A 12,935-nucleotide genomic window follows, 5' to 3' on the forward strand; every position below is an offset into this window, starting at 1 on the left:
GTTACGATTCCGTGACGTAGGGAAGAGAGAGAGAGAGAGAGAGAGAGAGAGAGAGAGAGAGAGAGAGAGAGAGAGAGATAATGGAAAAGGGAAAGGGAAGGGATTGAGAACGGGTAGAATGGGGAAAAAAGAAGGATAAGGAAGAATGGGGAAGGGAAAGGAAAAGAATGGAAAGAAAGAGCGGAGGAAGGAAAAGAAGGATGGGAGGGACAGAGTGATGGAAGAAAAGGGTAGGATAGGGATATGTAAAGGATAATTTCCTCCTTATGTTCCTATTCTTATTTCATTCCCCTCATTCCATCCCTCTCTTTCCGTCGTCACTTTCTAATGTATAGCCTATTATCACTCCGCTTCCGTGATACTGTGGTCAGCGTGCCTAGCTACGAATCCGCGAGCATGGGTTCGAATCCCGACCCTGGCAGTCGGCGTGCAGCTCACCCAGCGGTTCATCCTTTTTTCCAGGCTGCTCGATAAATGAGTACCTGGGGAAACCTGGGGAAGGTAAACTGTGGCAACCCGGACGTCACACTGCAGGCCCTGCGTCCCGGGGTGATGGGTTCTTCCCACCACAGGCTCTGAGGCCAATGCGACGGAGATGAGCACCGCAGCCACGCGCAGCCATAGCGTATGCAACCAGCTTTACCTTTACCTTTTACCTTCCCTCTCCCTACTTTCCTTTTCCAGTCCTCCCTTCCCCCTGCCATACGCTGTCTCCCTTCCCCTTCTCCCACCTCTCCTCCTCACCCTTCCTTGAAGCGTGGATGTCATCAGAGTTAAAAAGAAGAAAAAATATATATAAATAGATATATATATATATATATATATATATATATATATATATATATATATATATATATATATATATATATAAATAGATAAAAAAAAGAATTACCTGGAGAAAGTGTGACTGTCTGTCTGAGTTTCCGGGCAGAACCAGGGCGAATTTGCGTTATGGACCGTGTGTGTGTGTGTGTGTGTGTGTGTGTGTGTGTGTGTGTGTGTGTGTGTGTGTGTGTGTGTGTGTGTGTGTGTGTGTGTGTGTGTGTGTGTGTGTGTGTGTGTGTGTGTGTGTGTGTGTGTGTGTGTGTGTGTGTGTGTGTGTGTGTGTGTGTGTGTGTGTGTGTGTGTGTGTGTGTGTGTGTGTGTGTGTGTGTGTGTGTGTGTGTGTGTGTGTGTGTGTGTGTGTGTGTGTGTGTTCCATCTCTCGTCCCCTTCCTCCTCCTCTTCCTCCTTCCTTTCCTCTTGTTCTTCCTCTGTCTTTCAAGGGATTCGATTCGATAACGTTAATGTTCACGATTATTTTACAGTCTCTCAATCAAGCGTAACAAGAAACAGTGGATACAAAATAACGAGGAAGCGTTTCAACTCAAATGTATCAAAACACTTCTTCTTTAACCGCGTCATCAATGTATGGAATGGTCTGCCTCGTACAGGCCTACCTGCCTCTTGTAGACTCCTGCGTTCTTATGTTCTATGTAAAACGTCGTCAAAAGCGAAACTATTTGTACGGTCAAAAATCGACTAGAGAAATATTTAGAAGCTAACCCGAACATCCGTTATTTTGCTCCGGTCTAACAGAAAGTAGTGTTAGCTTAGTCGTCGTTTATGATATTCCTTCTGTCCATGTAAAATTCCATTGTAGTTTTTCTATACTACATATGGTATTCTTCCGCTGGAGGGACTGGTGGGAGGGGAGGAGCCTTAACCTTTGCTGTCCTGTGTCTCTGACTCGTAGATTAGAGTAGATGGAAGCAAGAACAAACAGCCTAGTTAGGACCAAGAGGTCTGTTGCTGTTTGCTTTTCCTTTGTACTTGTACTCCTTTGTACTTCTTTCTAATTTATGAGTGTGTGTTTTCCATATGCCGTCCTCTTCCTCCTCTTCCTCTTGCTCCACCTGCTTTTGTTCATCCTTCTCCTTCCGTCTATCTTTCTAATGTGTGTGTGTGTGTGTGTGTGTGTGTGTGTGTGTGTGTGTGTGTGTGTGTGTGTGTGTGTGTGTGTGTGTGTGTGTGTGTGTGTGTGTGTGTGTTGGGGGGTGGGGCGGGACACCATCCCAGTAATGAACAGGACGTGTACACGCCTGCAGCCTCGCGAAATACATTTGTTTATTCAAAGAAGTAAACGATGGTCTACAACATTTACTTCGACAAGGTTCAGCCCAGCGCTCAGGCCATCCGGGTCGCGAAGGCCCGGGCGGACGCGGCCCAGCGGGGCCGAGTCCAGGCCCGAGATAACTGCAGCTCCCGGGTCTCCTGCCGCCGAGTGCGGAAGGAGCTCCGCGTGGCCCCTCCCGTCCAGGACAATTACGAGGTCCTGGAACGCCTCCTGAAGGAGGCATATGAAGTGATGGCCGGCATTGACGCCATCCGCCAGGAGAAGTTCCTGAAGAACGCTGTGCGTGGCACGGCACTAGAGGACGCCCTCTTCGTGGCGAGCGTCCTCGACGCAGAGGACTAACTCGAGTCCAATGAAGGGAAAGCCCTCCAGGCAGCAGGCGGCGACTCAGGAGCACGGAGGAGGAGGCGGCCCTGGCTGGGGGAACCCCGTCCAGGCTGTGGTCCCCCTTGGGACCCCCTTCAGGGCGTGGCCCCCCTAAGGCCCCCCTATGGAGTGTGGCCCCCTGGAGGCCCCCCTTTTGGGCGTGGCCCCACCCTGGAGCCCCCCTTCTGGGCGTGGCCCCCCTAAGGCCCCCCCTATAGGGTGTGGTCCCCTGGAGGCCCCCCTTTTGGGCGTGGCCCCACCCTGGAGCCCCCCTTCTGGGCGTGGCCCCCCTAAGGCCCCCCCTATAGGGTGTGGTCCCCTGGAGGCCCCCCTTTTGGGCGTGGCCCCACCCTGGGGCCCTCTTCTGGGCGTGGCTCCCCGGGGCCCCCCTTTAGGTTGTGGCCCCCCCGGAGGCCCCCCTTCTGGGTGCGGCCCCCTGGGAGCCCCCCTTTAGGGCGTTGTCCCCCCTTGAAACGGGCGCCCCCCAGCAGGGCGCCGCCGCCGCCGCCGGGCGCTGGGTTGTCCGCCGCTGCCTGGAGGTGCAAATCCCTTCCGTTCCGTTCCGTTCACGGCCGCCGCAGCACTCCGGAACGTGTCATCCGTTTCCTTCCGTTCCGTTCACGGCCGCCGCAGCATTCCGGGACGTGTCATCCGTTTCCTTCCGTTCCGTTCACGGCCGCCGCAGCACTCCGGAACGTGTCATCCGTTTCCTTCCGTTCCGTTCACGGCCGCCGCAGCATTCCTGGACGTGTCATCCGTTTCCTTCCGTTCCGTTCACGGCCGCCGCAGCATTCCGGGACGTGTCATCCGTTTCCTTCCGTTCCGTTCACGGCCGCCGCAGCACTCCGGAACGTGTCATCCGTTTCCTTCCGTTCCGTTCACGGCCGCCGCAGCACTCCGGAACGTGTCATCCGTTTCCTTCCGTTCCGTTCACGGCCGCCGCAGAAATCCGGGACATGGCCTTTCACTGAGGGCGCCTTTTCTCTTCGTCTTTTCTTTCCGTCTTTTCTCTTCGTCTTTTCTTTCCGTCTTTTCTCTTCGTCTTTTCTTCTCCTCGTGTCCGAAATCTCTGCATCGTTCATTCTGTTCCCTCGTGATGTATTCTTCTATGGTCGGGGGCGCGAGTGTTGTGTCTGAGGTGAGGTGAGGCGGCGCGCAGCCACCCACCTGTTCGTCCTCCCTCTCGGGCTGGCCGATAAATGGGCACTACCTGGGGACACCTGGGGAAAGTAGACTGTGGCATCCCGGGTGTCACACTGGCCCAGTGTCCCGGGGTGACGAGTCCTTGCCCACCACAGGCTCCAGGGCCAAGGCGCCGGAGATGAACACAAGAACATTAGAACATAAGGAGTCTGCAAGAGGCCGGTAGGCCTATGCAAGGCAGCTCCTGTGAAACTAACCCCTCCTGACGCCCTATCAATGAATTTATCTAATCTATTTTTAATATATCTATCGTATTGGGCCTCACAACATGACTGCCAACTTCAGTGCCAAGCCTGTTCCACTCATCCACCACTCTGTTGTTAAACCAGTTCTTGCCTATATATGGCCTTGTTGAATGTCAATTTTTCCAGTTTAAAGCCATTACTACGTGCCCTACCTGGGTCTCCAACCATCAGAACCTTATTATCATTTCCCTTATTAAGGCCCTTCATCCATTTATAACCTTTTGACAAGTCTCTTCGCACCCTTCGCCTCTCCAGAGAATGTAAGTTTAATTGTTTAAGCCTTTCCTCATATGGCAAGTTTCGTAACCCGTGTGTGTGTGTGTGTGTGTGTGTGTGTGTGTGTGTGTGTGTGTGTGTGTGTGTGTGTGTGTGTCCTCAATATTTTGTCTCCTTCCTTCTCCTCACTCCTTCTTTTCCTCTTCTTCTTTCCCTTTATCTTTCTAATCTCAAATGTGTTAATGAGTACTTCGTTCCCTTCCTCTTCCTCCTCCTCTTCTTCCTCTCCTTATCCTCTTCCTCCTCTTACGCTCTATCCTTCTAATCCTCTCCCATACCCACAAGTCATCCTCGTCCATCTCAACTTCACTTCGCTGCACATTTCATCCGTGCCGTGTTCCGAGTGTCAGGGGGTGGGCGTACGGGTGCCGGCGAGGGAAAGAACGTAGCGGAGACTGAACGAAAGAACGAGAGGAACGAGTGGAGAGAATGTTAATATTTTTTGGTCTCCTTCGTCTTCTTCTCCGTCCACCTCCTTCTCCTCCTCCTCCTCCTCCTCGGCCTGGTCCTCCTCCGCTTGCTACTTTGCTTTCACTAGTTTGTCGCCCATTCTTTTATTCTTCATTTTCCTCCTCCTCATTCTTCTTCCTCAACTTACGCTTTAATTGTCTGGCTTGGTTCTTCAGTCTATTATGTCCTTAATCCTCCCGCAATTGAGCCCCCCCCAAAAATGTCCTTAAAAAGAGAGAGAGAGAGAGAGAGAGAGAGAGAGAGAGAGAGAGAGAGAGAGAGAGAGAGAGAGAATTAAGTTAGAAAAAAATATATGTTTAGTAGTTATAATTTTGTGCAAATTTGATATGATTCTGAAATGGCTGAAGTGAGTAGTACTAGATTTAAGAACAGACAGACAGAGATAAACACAAAGAGGAAAAAAAAAAAAAAAAAAAAAGAGGAAGAAGGAGAGTGAAAGAGATAAGATAAAGATGTAATATAGAATAGGAAGAAAATGGATGGTGGTTATTCATGAGAGAGAGAGAGAGAGAGAGAGAGAGAGAGAGAGAGAGAGAGAGAGAGAGAGAGAGAGAGATTCATTCGTCACTCAGGACCAGAAAGGGATTAATGGGAAAGCTTTTAAAACCCTAAATTCCTCGACGGCCGCTAAATTCCTCGCGCCCAAGAAATTTCTCCCGACGAATTAAACTGGAAAAAGAAAGCTAAAAAAAAAAAAAAAAAAAAAAAAAACTCCCGCGCGCAAAACTCGGATCGTAAAAGAAGATAAAAGAATGAGAGAAAAAAACCCACCTGTATGATACGCGTATTAATCTTCTTTTCCCGCTCTTATTGTGTGATTTCTGGCACGTCGGAGTCTTGCATTCTGACGGTGATACGCTGACGTTGAATAATTGGTTTAGTTTCTCCCTCTCTCTCTCTCTCTCTCTCTCTCTCTCTCTCTCTCTCTCTCTCTAACACACATATTCATTCCTTATCTGCTTTCTTCAGATTCGTATATTTTCTTAGGTTTTCTTGTGTGTGTGTGTGTGTGTGTGTGTGTAAGAAAAGGAAGAGGGAGGGCGTAAGAGTAGCTAAATGGGAGGGAGGTCAGATGAGCTAAGAAGGGGGAAGGAGGAAGAAGGGGAAAGGGAAGAAGGAGAGGTGTGTAGGAGGGGGCATTCAGGATGAGTTGGGAGAAGGAAAGAGGAGAAGATGGCAAAGTTGGGGGCATACGCCACAGCTGCGCGTGGCCTCCGTGCTCATCTCCGTAGCATTGGGAGAAATGAAAGCGAGCGAAAGGAAAGAGGAAAAGGATAAGAAATGGCATATAACGGGATAAAGAGAGGAGAAAGAAGAAAATAAAGACAACACGATAATGATGAAAGATGGCAGAAGAAGAATATGGATGAAAGTAAATAAAAAGAAAAGAAATACAAGATGCAAATAGAATGAAAAATGGTGGAGGGGAAGAAGACAAAAGAAAAAAAAAGAGAGAAAGGAGGAGGAGAAGGAAGGTTAGTGAAGAGATGGTGAAAGAGGGAGATAGAAAACACAAAGAGAGGAAGAAAGGAGAGAAAGGGTGAACAGGGGGGAGTGGAAGAGGTTGGGGAGGGGGAGGGGGAGGGGGGGGAGGTGAAGCCAGGCGGTAAATTAAGTTCAGGGAGGGGAGGCGAAGCACAACGATAAGCTCCCCAACCTCCTCTTTCCCCTCCCTTCCCCTTTCCTCCCCACCTCGCCTCCTCCACCCCACCTCACCCCTATTCCTTTCTCCCTTCCTCCCCATCTCAGTCCTTCCTTCCTTTTCCTCCCCACCTCCTTCCTCTTTCCCCACGTCACACCCAGTCATTGATTCCTTTTCCTCTTCATTTATTTTTCTCCTTTCCTTCCACCTCACCCTTTCCCTTCCCCTTTCCTCCCTATCTCACTCCTACTTCTTCCCTCCTTTTCTTTTTATTTTTCCTCCTCCCCATTTTATTCACTGTTTCTCTTATTTCATTTTGCTCCCCATCTCTCATTTCCCTTCCCTCTTTCTTTCCCTTTCATTCCTCGATCTTCCCTTCCCCTCCTTTCTCCACCTCTCATAATCCTTCTACCCCTTCTCTCTCTTCTCTTCCCCTCCATATTCTTCTCTCTCTCTCTCTCTCTCTCTCTCTCTCTCTCTCTCTCTCTCTCTCTCTCTCTCTCTCTCTCTCTCTCTCTCTCTCTCTCTCTCTCTCTCTCTCTCTCTCTCTCTCTCTCTCTCTCTCTTCCAATCTCCTTTCCTCTCCCACATGTCACAGCTTCCCACTTTCCTTCCCCTTCCTCTCCACTCGTTGATAAAAATGTTATATTCAAAATCCCTGACCTATATATCTATCTCTATTCCTTCTCTTTTCCTCCATCTTTTTTTTTTTCATTGATAGTGATGACGATGGGGGTGACATTTTCCTTTTTCCTTCATGTGGTTTTCCTTTAATTCCTCCTCTTCGCTCCTCCCCTCCCCACTTTTCATTTACATCTTTACTTCCTCCTTTTCGTTGTTCTTCTCTACTTTTCATATTCCAGTTTTTTCCTCCCTCTCTCTGTCCTTCTCTTTTCTCCCTTCCGTCTTCCTCCTCTCTCTTAACTTCCTTTCCTCCCTTTTTCGTTGTTCTTTCCTACTTTTCATGTTCCAGTTTTTCCCGCCCTCTCTTTCCCCCCTTCCTCCTTCTTCCACTCCTTCTTCCACTTTTCCTGTTTCTTCCTCCTCTTTCTTTACTTCCTTTCCTCCCCTTTTTCGTTGTTCTTTCCTGCTTATCGTGTTCCAGTTTAATATTCCCTGCCTCTCACTGTCCTTCCCTTTTCGTCCTCCTCTTTTTCTCCTTCCTCCTCCTTCCATTTTTCCTCGGCTCCTTTCTTTTCTTTCTTAACTTTTTTTGTCTCCCCCTGTCCCAGTTTTCCCCTCCCTCTCCGTCTTTCCCGTTTCATCAGCCTCTTTTTTTTTCCCTTCCTCCCTCCACTTTCTTCTTCGCTCCCCCCCCCACCCCCACCCCCTTTTCTTTACCGTTTTACCTCCCTATTCGTTTCTCTTTCCTACCTTTTATATATGTCCCAGTTTTTCCCTTCCTTTCGGACCTGTCTTTCCCGTTTCATCAATCTCTTTTCTCCCTTCCTCCTTCCATATTTTTCCATTGTTTCTTCTTCCTCCTCCTTAATTGTTTCCTCCCTCCTTTTATCTGCTTCTTTACTTCCCTATTCGTTGTCCTTCCCTCCCTCACAGGACCCATATCTTCCCCCCCTTCTCTTTCACCTCCCTCTCTTTCTTCCATTTTTCCTTTGTCCTTTCTTCTCTTTGTTCCCCTTTTCTCTTTGTCCATGTGGAGAAAATGGAACACCGATGTGGAGGTGGTGGAGGGGGAGAGTGGAGAGGGGGATAGGGGAGAGGACGGGAGTGAAGGAGAGGGGATGGGGAGCGCTTCACCGCCACCTTCATCACCACCACCATCACCTCCATCACCATCCCCACCTCCACCCCCATCACAACCACCACCATTACCCCCACGGAAATTAGCAACGCCAGAAACCCAAATCTAAAAATAAACACAAGAGCGCGAAGGAATCCTCGTTATTATTATTATTATTATTATTATTATTATTATTATTATTATTATTATTATTATTATTATTATTACTGTTGTTGTTTTGTTGTAAGCAGTAATAACCCGGTCACTCTTTCATACATACTTTCCCTTTCATGAACCCCATAGTCGTAGTCGTAGTAGTAATAGTAGTAGTAGTAGTAGTAGTAGTAGTAGTAGTAGTAGTAGTAGTAGTAGTAGAAGTCGTAGTAGAAAGAGAAGGAGGAGGAGGAGGCTGCAGGCAAAGGACGAGGGGGTGGCAGTAGTAATGGGGCTTCATACAAGTTATATAAGGTGCTATCGATCGAGTCACTGAACAGGCCCCTAATTTTGACAGCTTCTTTTGGGGTGCTAGAGGGAATCATAGGTTCAGGAGGGGGGTGGGGAGAAGCGAGCATGCACAAGTGAGATAGTATGTTTTTCTAAATAAGCACTTTTGGGGGCATTTTGAGGGGCAATTTTCTTTTCTAAATAAACACTTTTGGGGGCATTTTGAGGGGCAATTTTCTTTTCTAAATAAGCACTTTTGGGGGCATTTTGAGGGGCAATTTTCTTTTCTAAATAAGCACTTTTGGGGGCATTTTGAGGGGCAATTTTCTTTTCTAAATAAGCACTTTTGGGGGCATTTTGAGGGGCAATTTTCTTTTCTAAATAAGCACTTTTGGGGGCATTTTGAGGGGCAATTTTCTTTTCTAAATAAGCACTTTTGGGGGCATTTTGAGGGGCAATTTTCTTTTCTAAATAAGCACTTTTGGGGGCATTTTGAGGGGCAATTTTCTTTTCTAAATAAGCACTTTTGGGGGCATTTTGAGGGGCAATTTCTTTTCTAAATAAGCACTTTTGGGGCATTTTGAGGGCAATTTTCTTTCTAAATAAGCACTTTGTGGGCATTTTGAGGGCAATTTTCTTTTCTAAATAAGGTCTTTGTCTGCATTTTGAGGTCTGTCTTTTCTGTATTTATGTCATCCGTGAATCATCATCATAAAAAATTTACCCCTCTCTCTCTCTCTCTCTCTCTCTCTCTCTCTCCTTTGTTTGTATCCAATTTTCCTCCATTTTCCTTTATTGCCAGTTGGGTCTTTAAGCTTTCTACTTTCTCCTTCCGTGTTTTTTATTTTTATTTTTCCGCCATTGCTCGCGTTTATGTGTCGATGTCCTCCCCCTACCCCCCCCCCCCCTCTCTCTCTCTCTCCACTTTCTCTTTTACTTCCTACTTTCCGCCAGCGAATTAAATGAGTTCAGTTTTATTTCCCTTTCTTCTACGATTTGATTCCCCGCCCCCTCCCCTTCTCTCTCTCTCTCTCTCTCTCTCTCTCTCTCTCTCTCTCTCTCTCTCTCCCTCTCCTACCATTGTATCTTTTTAGTTTCCTGGTGCTACTTCCACATGTATCCTTAGTTGTATAATCACACTCTGTACTGCCCGGGGGTTGGGATGGCATGCTCCTCCCTTCTCCTTTGTTGTTTACTTGCAACAATAAACTATCAATCAATCTCTCTCTCTCTCTCTCTCTCTCTCTCTCTCTCTCTCTCTCTCTCTCTCTCTCTCTCTCTCTCTCTCTCTCTCTGCATGATATCTCTATTTTCTCCTTCCTCGAACTTTTTTTCAATTTTCCACTGTCTATCTAGCTTGTCTTCTCTTCCCTTCCTTCTCAGCTCTTCTCTCTTTTTCCAGCACGACATATAAGGTCCACTGTCATCTAGCTCCCTTGTCTTCTTCCCTTCCTTCCCATACACGACATATAAGGTCCACTGTCTATCTAGCTCCCTTGTCTTCTCTTCCCTTCCTTCTTTCCTTTCTTCTCTCTTTTTTTCCCTTCCCATACACAACATATAAGGTCCACTGTCTATCTAGCTCCCTTGTCTTCTCTTCCCTTCCTTCTTTCCTTTCTTCTTTGTCTTTTCTTCCCTTCCTTCTTTCCTTTCTTCTCTTTTTTCCCTTCCCATACACAACATATAAGGTCCACTGTCTATCTAGCTCCCTTGTCTTCTCTTCCCTTCCTTCTTTCCTTTCTTCTCTTTTTTCCCTTCCCATACACAACATATAAGGTCCACTGTCTATCTAGCTCCCTTGTCTTCTCTTCCCTTCCTTCTTTCCTTTCTTTTGCTTTCTCCCCTCCATCTTTTCTCTATTTCCCTTTCCATACACGACATATGGTCCAGTGTCTTTCTAACCCCTTGACTTCTCTTCCCTTCCTTCTTTCCTCTCTTTACTCCTGCTTTCCTCCCTCCATCTTTTTTCTTTCTCCCTTCCCATGCACGACATAAGGTCCACTGTCATTTTAGCTCCCTTGTCTTCGTTCTATCCACCCCCCTTCCTTTCTTTCCTCACTTACCCTTCTCTCCCTTCTCTTTCCTTCTTATTTCCTTTCTCAATCCCTGCTTTCTTCCCTTCATCTTTTCTCGTTTTCCCTTTCCATACTCTGCAGGGCCGTACTCAGGGGGTTGGGGGGGATCGGACGCCCCTCCTCCATCTGCTAAAAGTTCCACTCTCTGAGAAAGTCGAAACGAAAAACTAGGGCGAATTGTCCCAGATTTTCGTTTTGACAACAGGAAAATTCACCCAGAAATGTCAATTATTCAAAACCCCGAACCCCCGTCGCTGATTTGACTCGCTTCGCCCGCCACTCGCCATTGGCTCGACCCTCTTCAAGTGGCTACAAAGGTTCATATTTAGTGGAAAAAAATCTCCCCCACACTTCCCCTGACAGCCCCACACCTCCCCTAACAGAGCCACACTTCCCCTGACAGCCCCACACCTCCCCTAACAGAGCCACACTTCCCCTGACAGCCCCACACCTCCCCTAACAGAGCCACACCTCCCATGACAGCCCCACACCTCCCCTAACAGAGCCACACTTCCCCTGACAGCCCCACACCTCCCCTAACAGAGCCACACCTCCCCTGACAGCCCCACACCTCCCCTAACAGAGCCACACTTCCCCTGACAGCCCCACACCTCCCCTAACAGAGCCCCACTTCCCCTGACAGCCCCACTAACAGAGCCACACTTCCCCTGACAGCCCCACACCTCCTCTGACAGCCCCACTAGGTACGGCCCTGCTCTGTCTATCTGTCTTCCTTCTTTCTTATTTCCTTTTTTTACTCCTGCTTTCTTCCCTCCATCTTCTCTCTTTTTCCCTTTCCATACACAACATAAGGTTCTCTGTCCTTCTAGCTCCCTTACCTTCGTTCCTTCCATTCCCTTTACGTCCTTTCCCCTTCCTCCCTTTTCTTCCTTCTTTACTCCTGCTTTCTTCCCTCTATCCCTTCTCTTTCCATACGCAACATAAGGTCCCCTATATATCTATCTTCCTTATTTTCTCCTCCCTTCCTTCCTTCTTATTTCCCTTCTTTACTCCTGCTTTCTTTCCTTCAATGGTATACTTGGGACCGTATATAGGATCGTGCGATTTACTATGTTTGACTCATATGTAGTTTTCTTCTTTTTTTTCCATTCCCTCCCATTCATCTCTCCTTTCATTCTCTTTTGCTATTTTGTCCTGTATTTTTTTATAGTTTCTAGCAGCTTACTTTATTCCATTCTTTCTTCTTTCCTTTCTTTACCCTCTCCCTTCCTTTTCTCTTATTTCCTTTTACTCCTGCTTGCTTACCTCCATCCTTTCTCTTTGTCCCTTTCCATACACAACATAAGGTCCTTTAACTTTCCAATTCCCTTCCCTTCGGTCCTTCTATCCCCTTTCCTTCCTTTCCTCAGCCTCTCCCTCCCTCCCTTCCTTTCTACTTACCCTCCCTCCCTTCCTTCCTACTTACCCTCCATCCTTTCCATGCTTACCCTCCCCTTCCTTCCTTTTATTTCGCATCCTTAGACCTAAAACTACTGCAGCCACCCCAAGATCATGCACTTCAGGTTACTTTTAAAATCGAAAAGAAGGAAGGAAGGGGAGGGTAAGGGATTGAGGGAAGAGGGAAGGAAGGGGGGCAAGAGAAGGAAGGAAAGAAGGAAGGAGGGTAAGGAAGGAGGATAAGGAATGGAAGGAAGGGTAGGGAGGGTAAGGCAAGGAAGGAAGGGTAGGGAGGGTAAGGGTAGGGAGGGTAAGGGAAGGAAGGAAGGAAGGGGTAGGGTAAGGAATGGGAGGAAGGGTAGGGGAGGGTAAAGGAAGGAAGGAAGGGAGGGGAAGGGGAAGGGAAGGAAGACAGGAAGGGGTAGGGTAAAGAATGGAAGGAAGGGTAGGGAGGGTAAAGTAAGTAAGTAAGTAAGTAAGTAAGTAAGTAAGTAAGTAAGTAAGGAAGGAAGGGGGAGGGTAAGGGACTGAAGGAAGGAAGGAAGGAAGGGGAGGGGTGAGGGAAGAAAGGAAAGAAGGAAGGGGGAAGGACTGAAGGAAGGAAGGAAGGGGAGGGTGAAAGAAGGAAGGAGGGGATGGAAGGAAGGTGGAGGAGGATGGAAGGAAGCAGAAGGGTGAGAAAGAAGAAACAAAGGAAGGAAGGGAGAGGGTAAGGAAAGGGAGGAAGAGAAGGAATGGAGGGAAGGGAGCAGGAGTAAAGAAAGGAAATAAAAGAGAAGGAAGGAAAGAGTGGTGAAGGGATGGAAGAAAACTACTAGGAAAGAAAGCTAAAACGAAAAAAAAAAAAAAAATGAGCACAAATGATACAAGACACGGTGAGTTGCTTGGATGGAATGTTGAGGGAGTGTGAGAGAATAATTATAGTGGGTGATTTCAACTGCAAGGATGTGGAATGGGA

This window comes from Eriocheir sinensis, chromosome 21 (assembly GCF_024679095.1).
Source record: "Eriocheir sinensis breed Jianghai 21 chromosome 21, ASM2467909v1, whole genome shotgun sequence".
NCBI classification, from domain to species: domain Eukaryota; kingdom Metazoa; phylum Arthropoda; class Malacostraca; order Decapoda; family Varunidae; genus Eriocheir; species Eriocheir sinensis.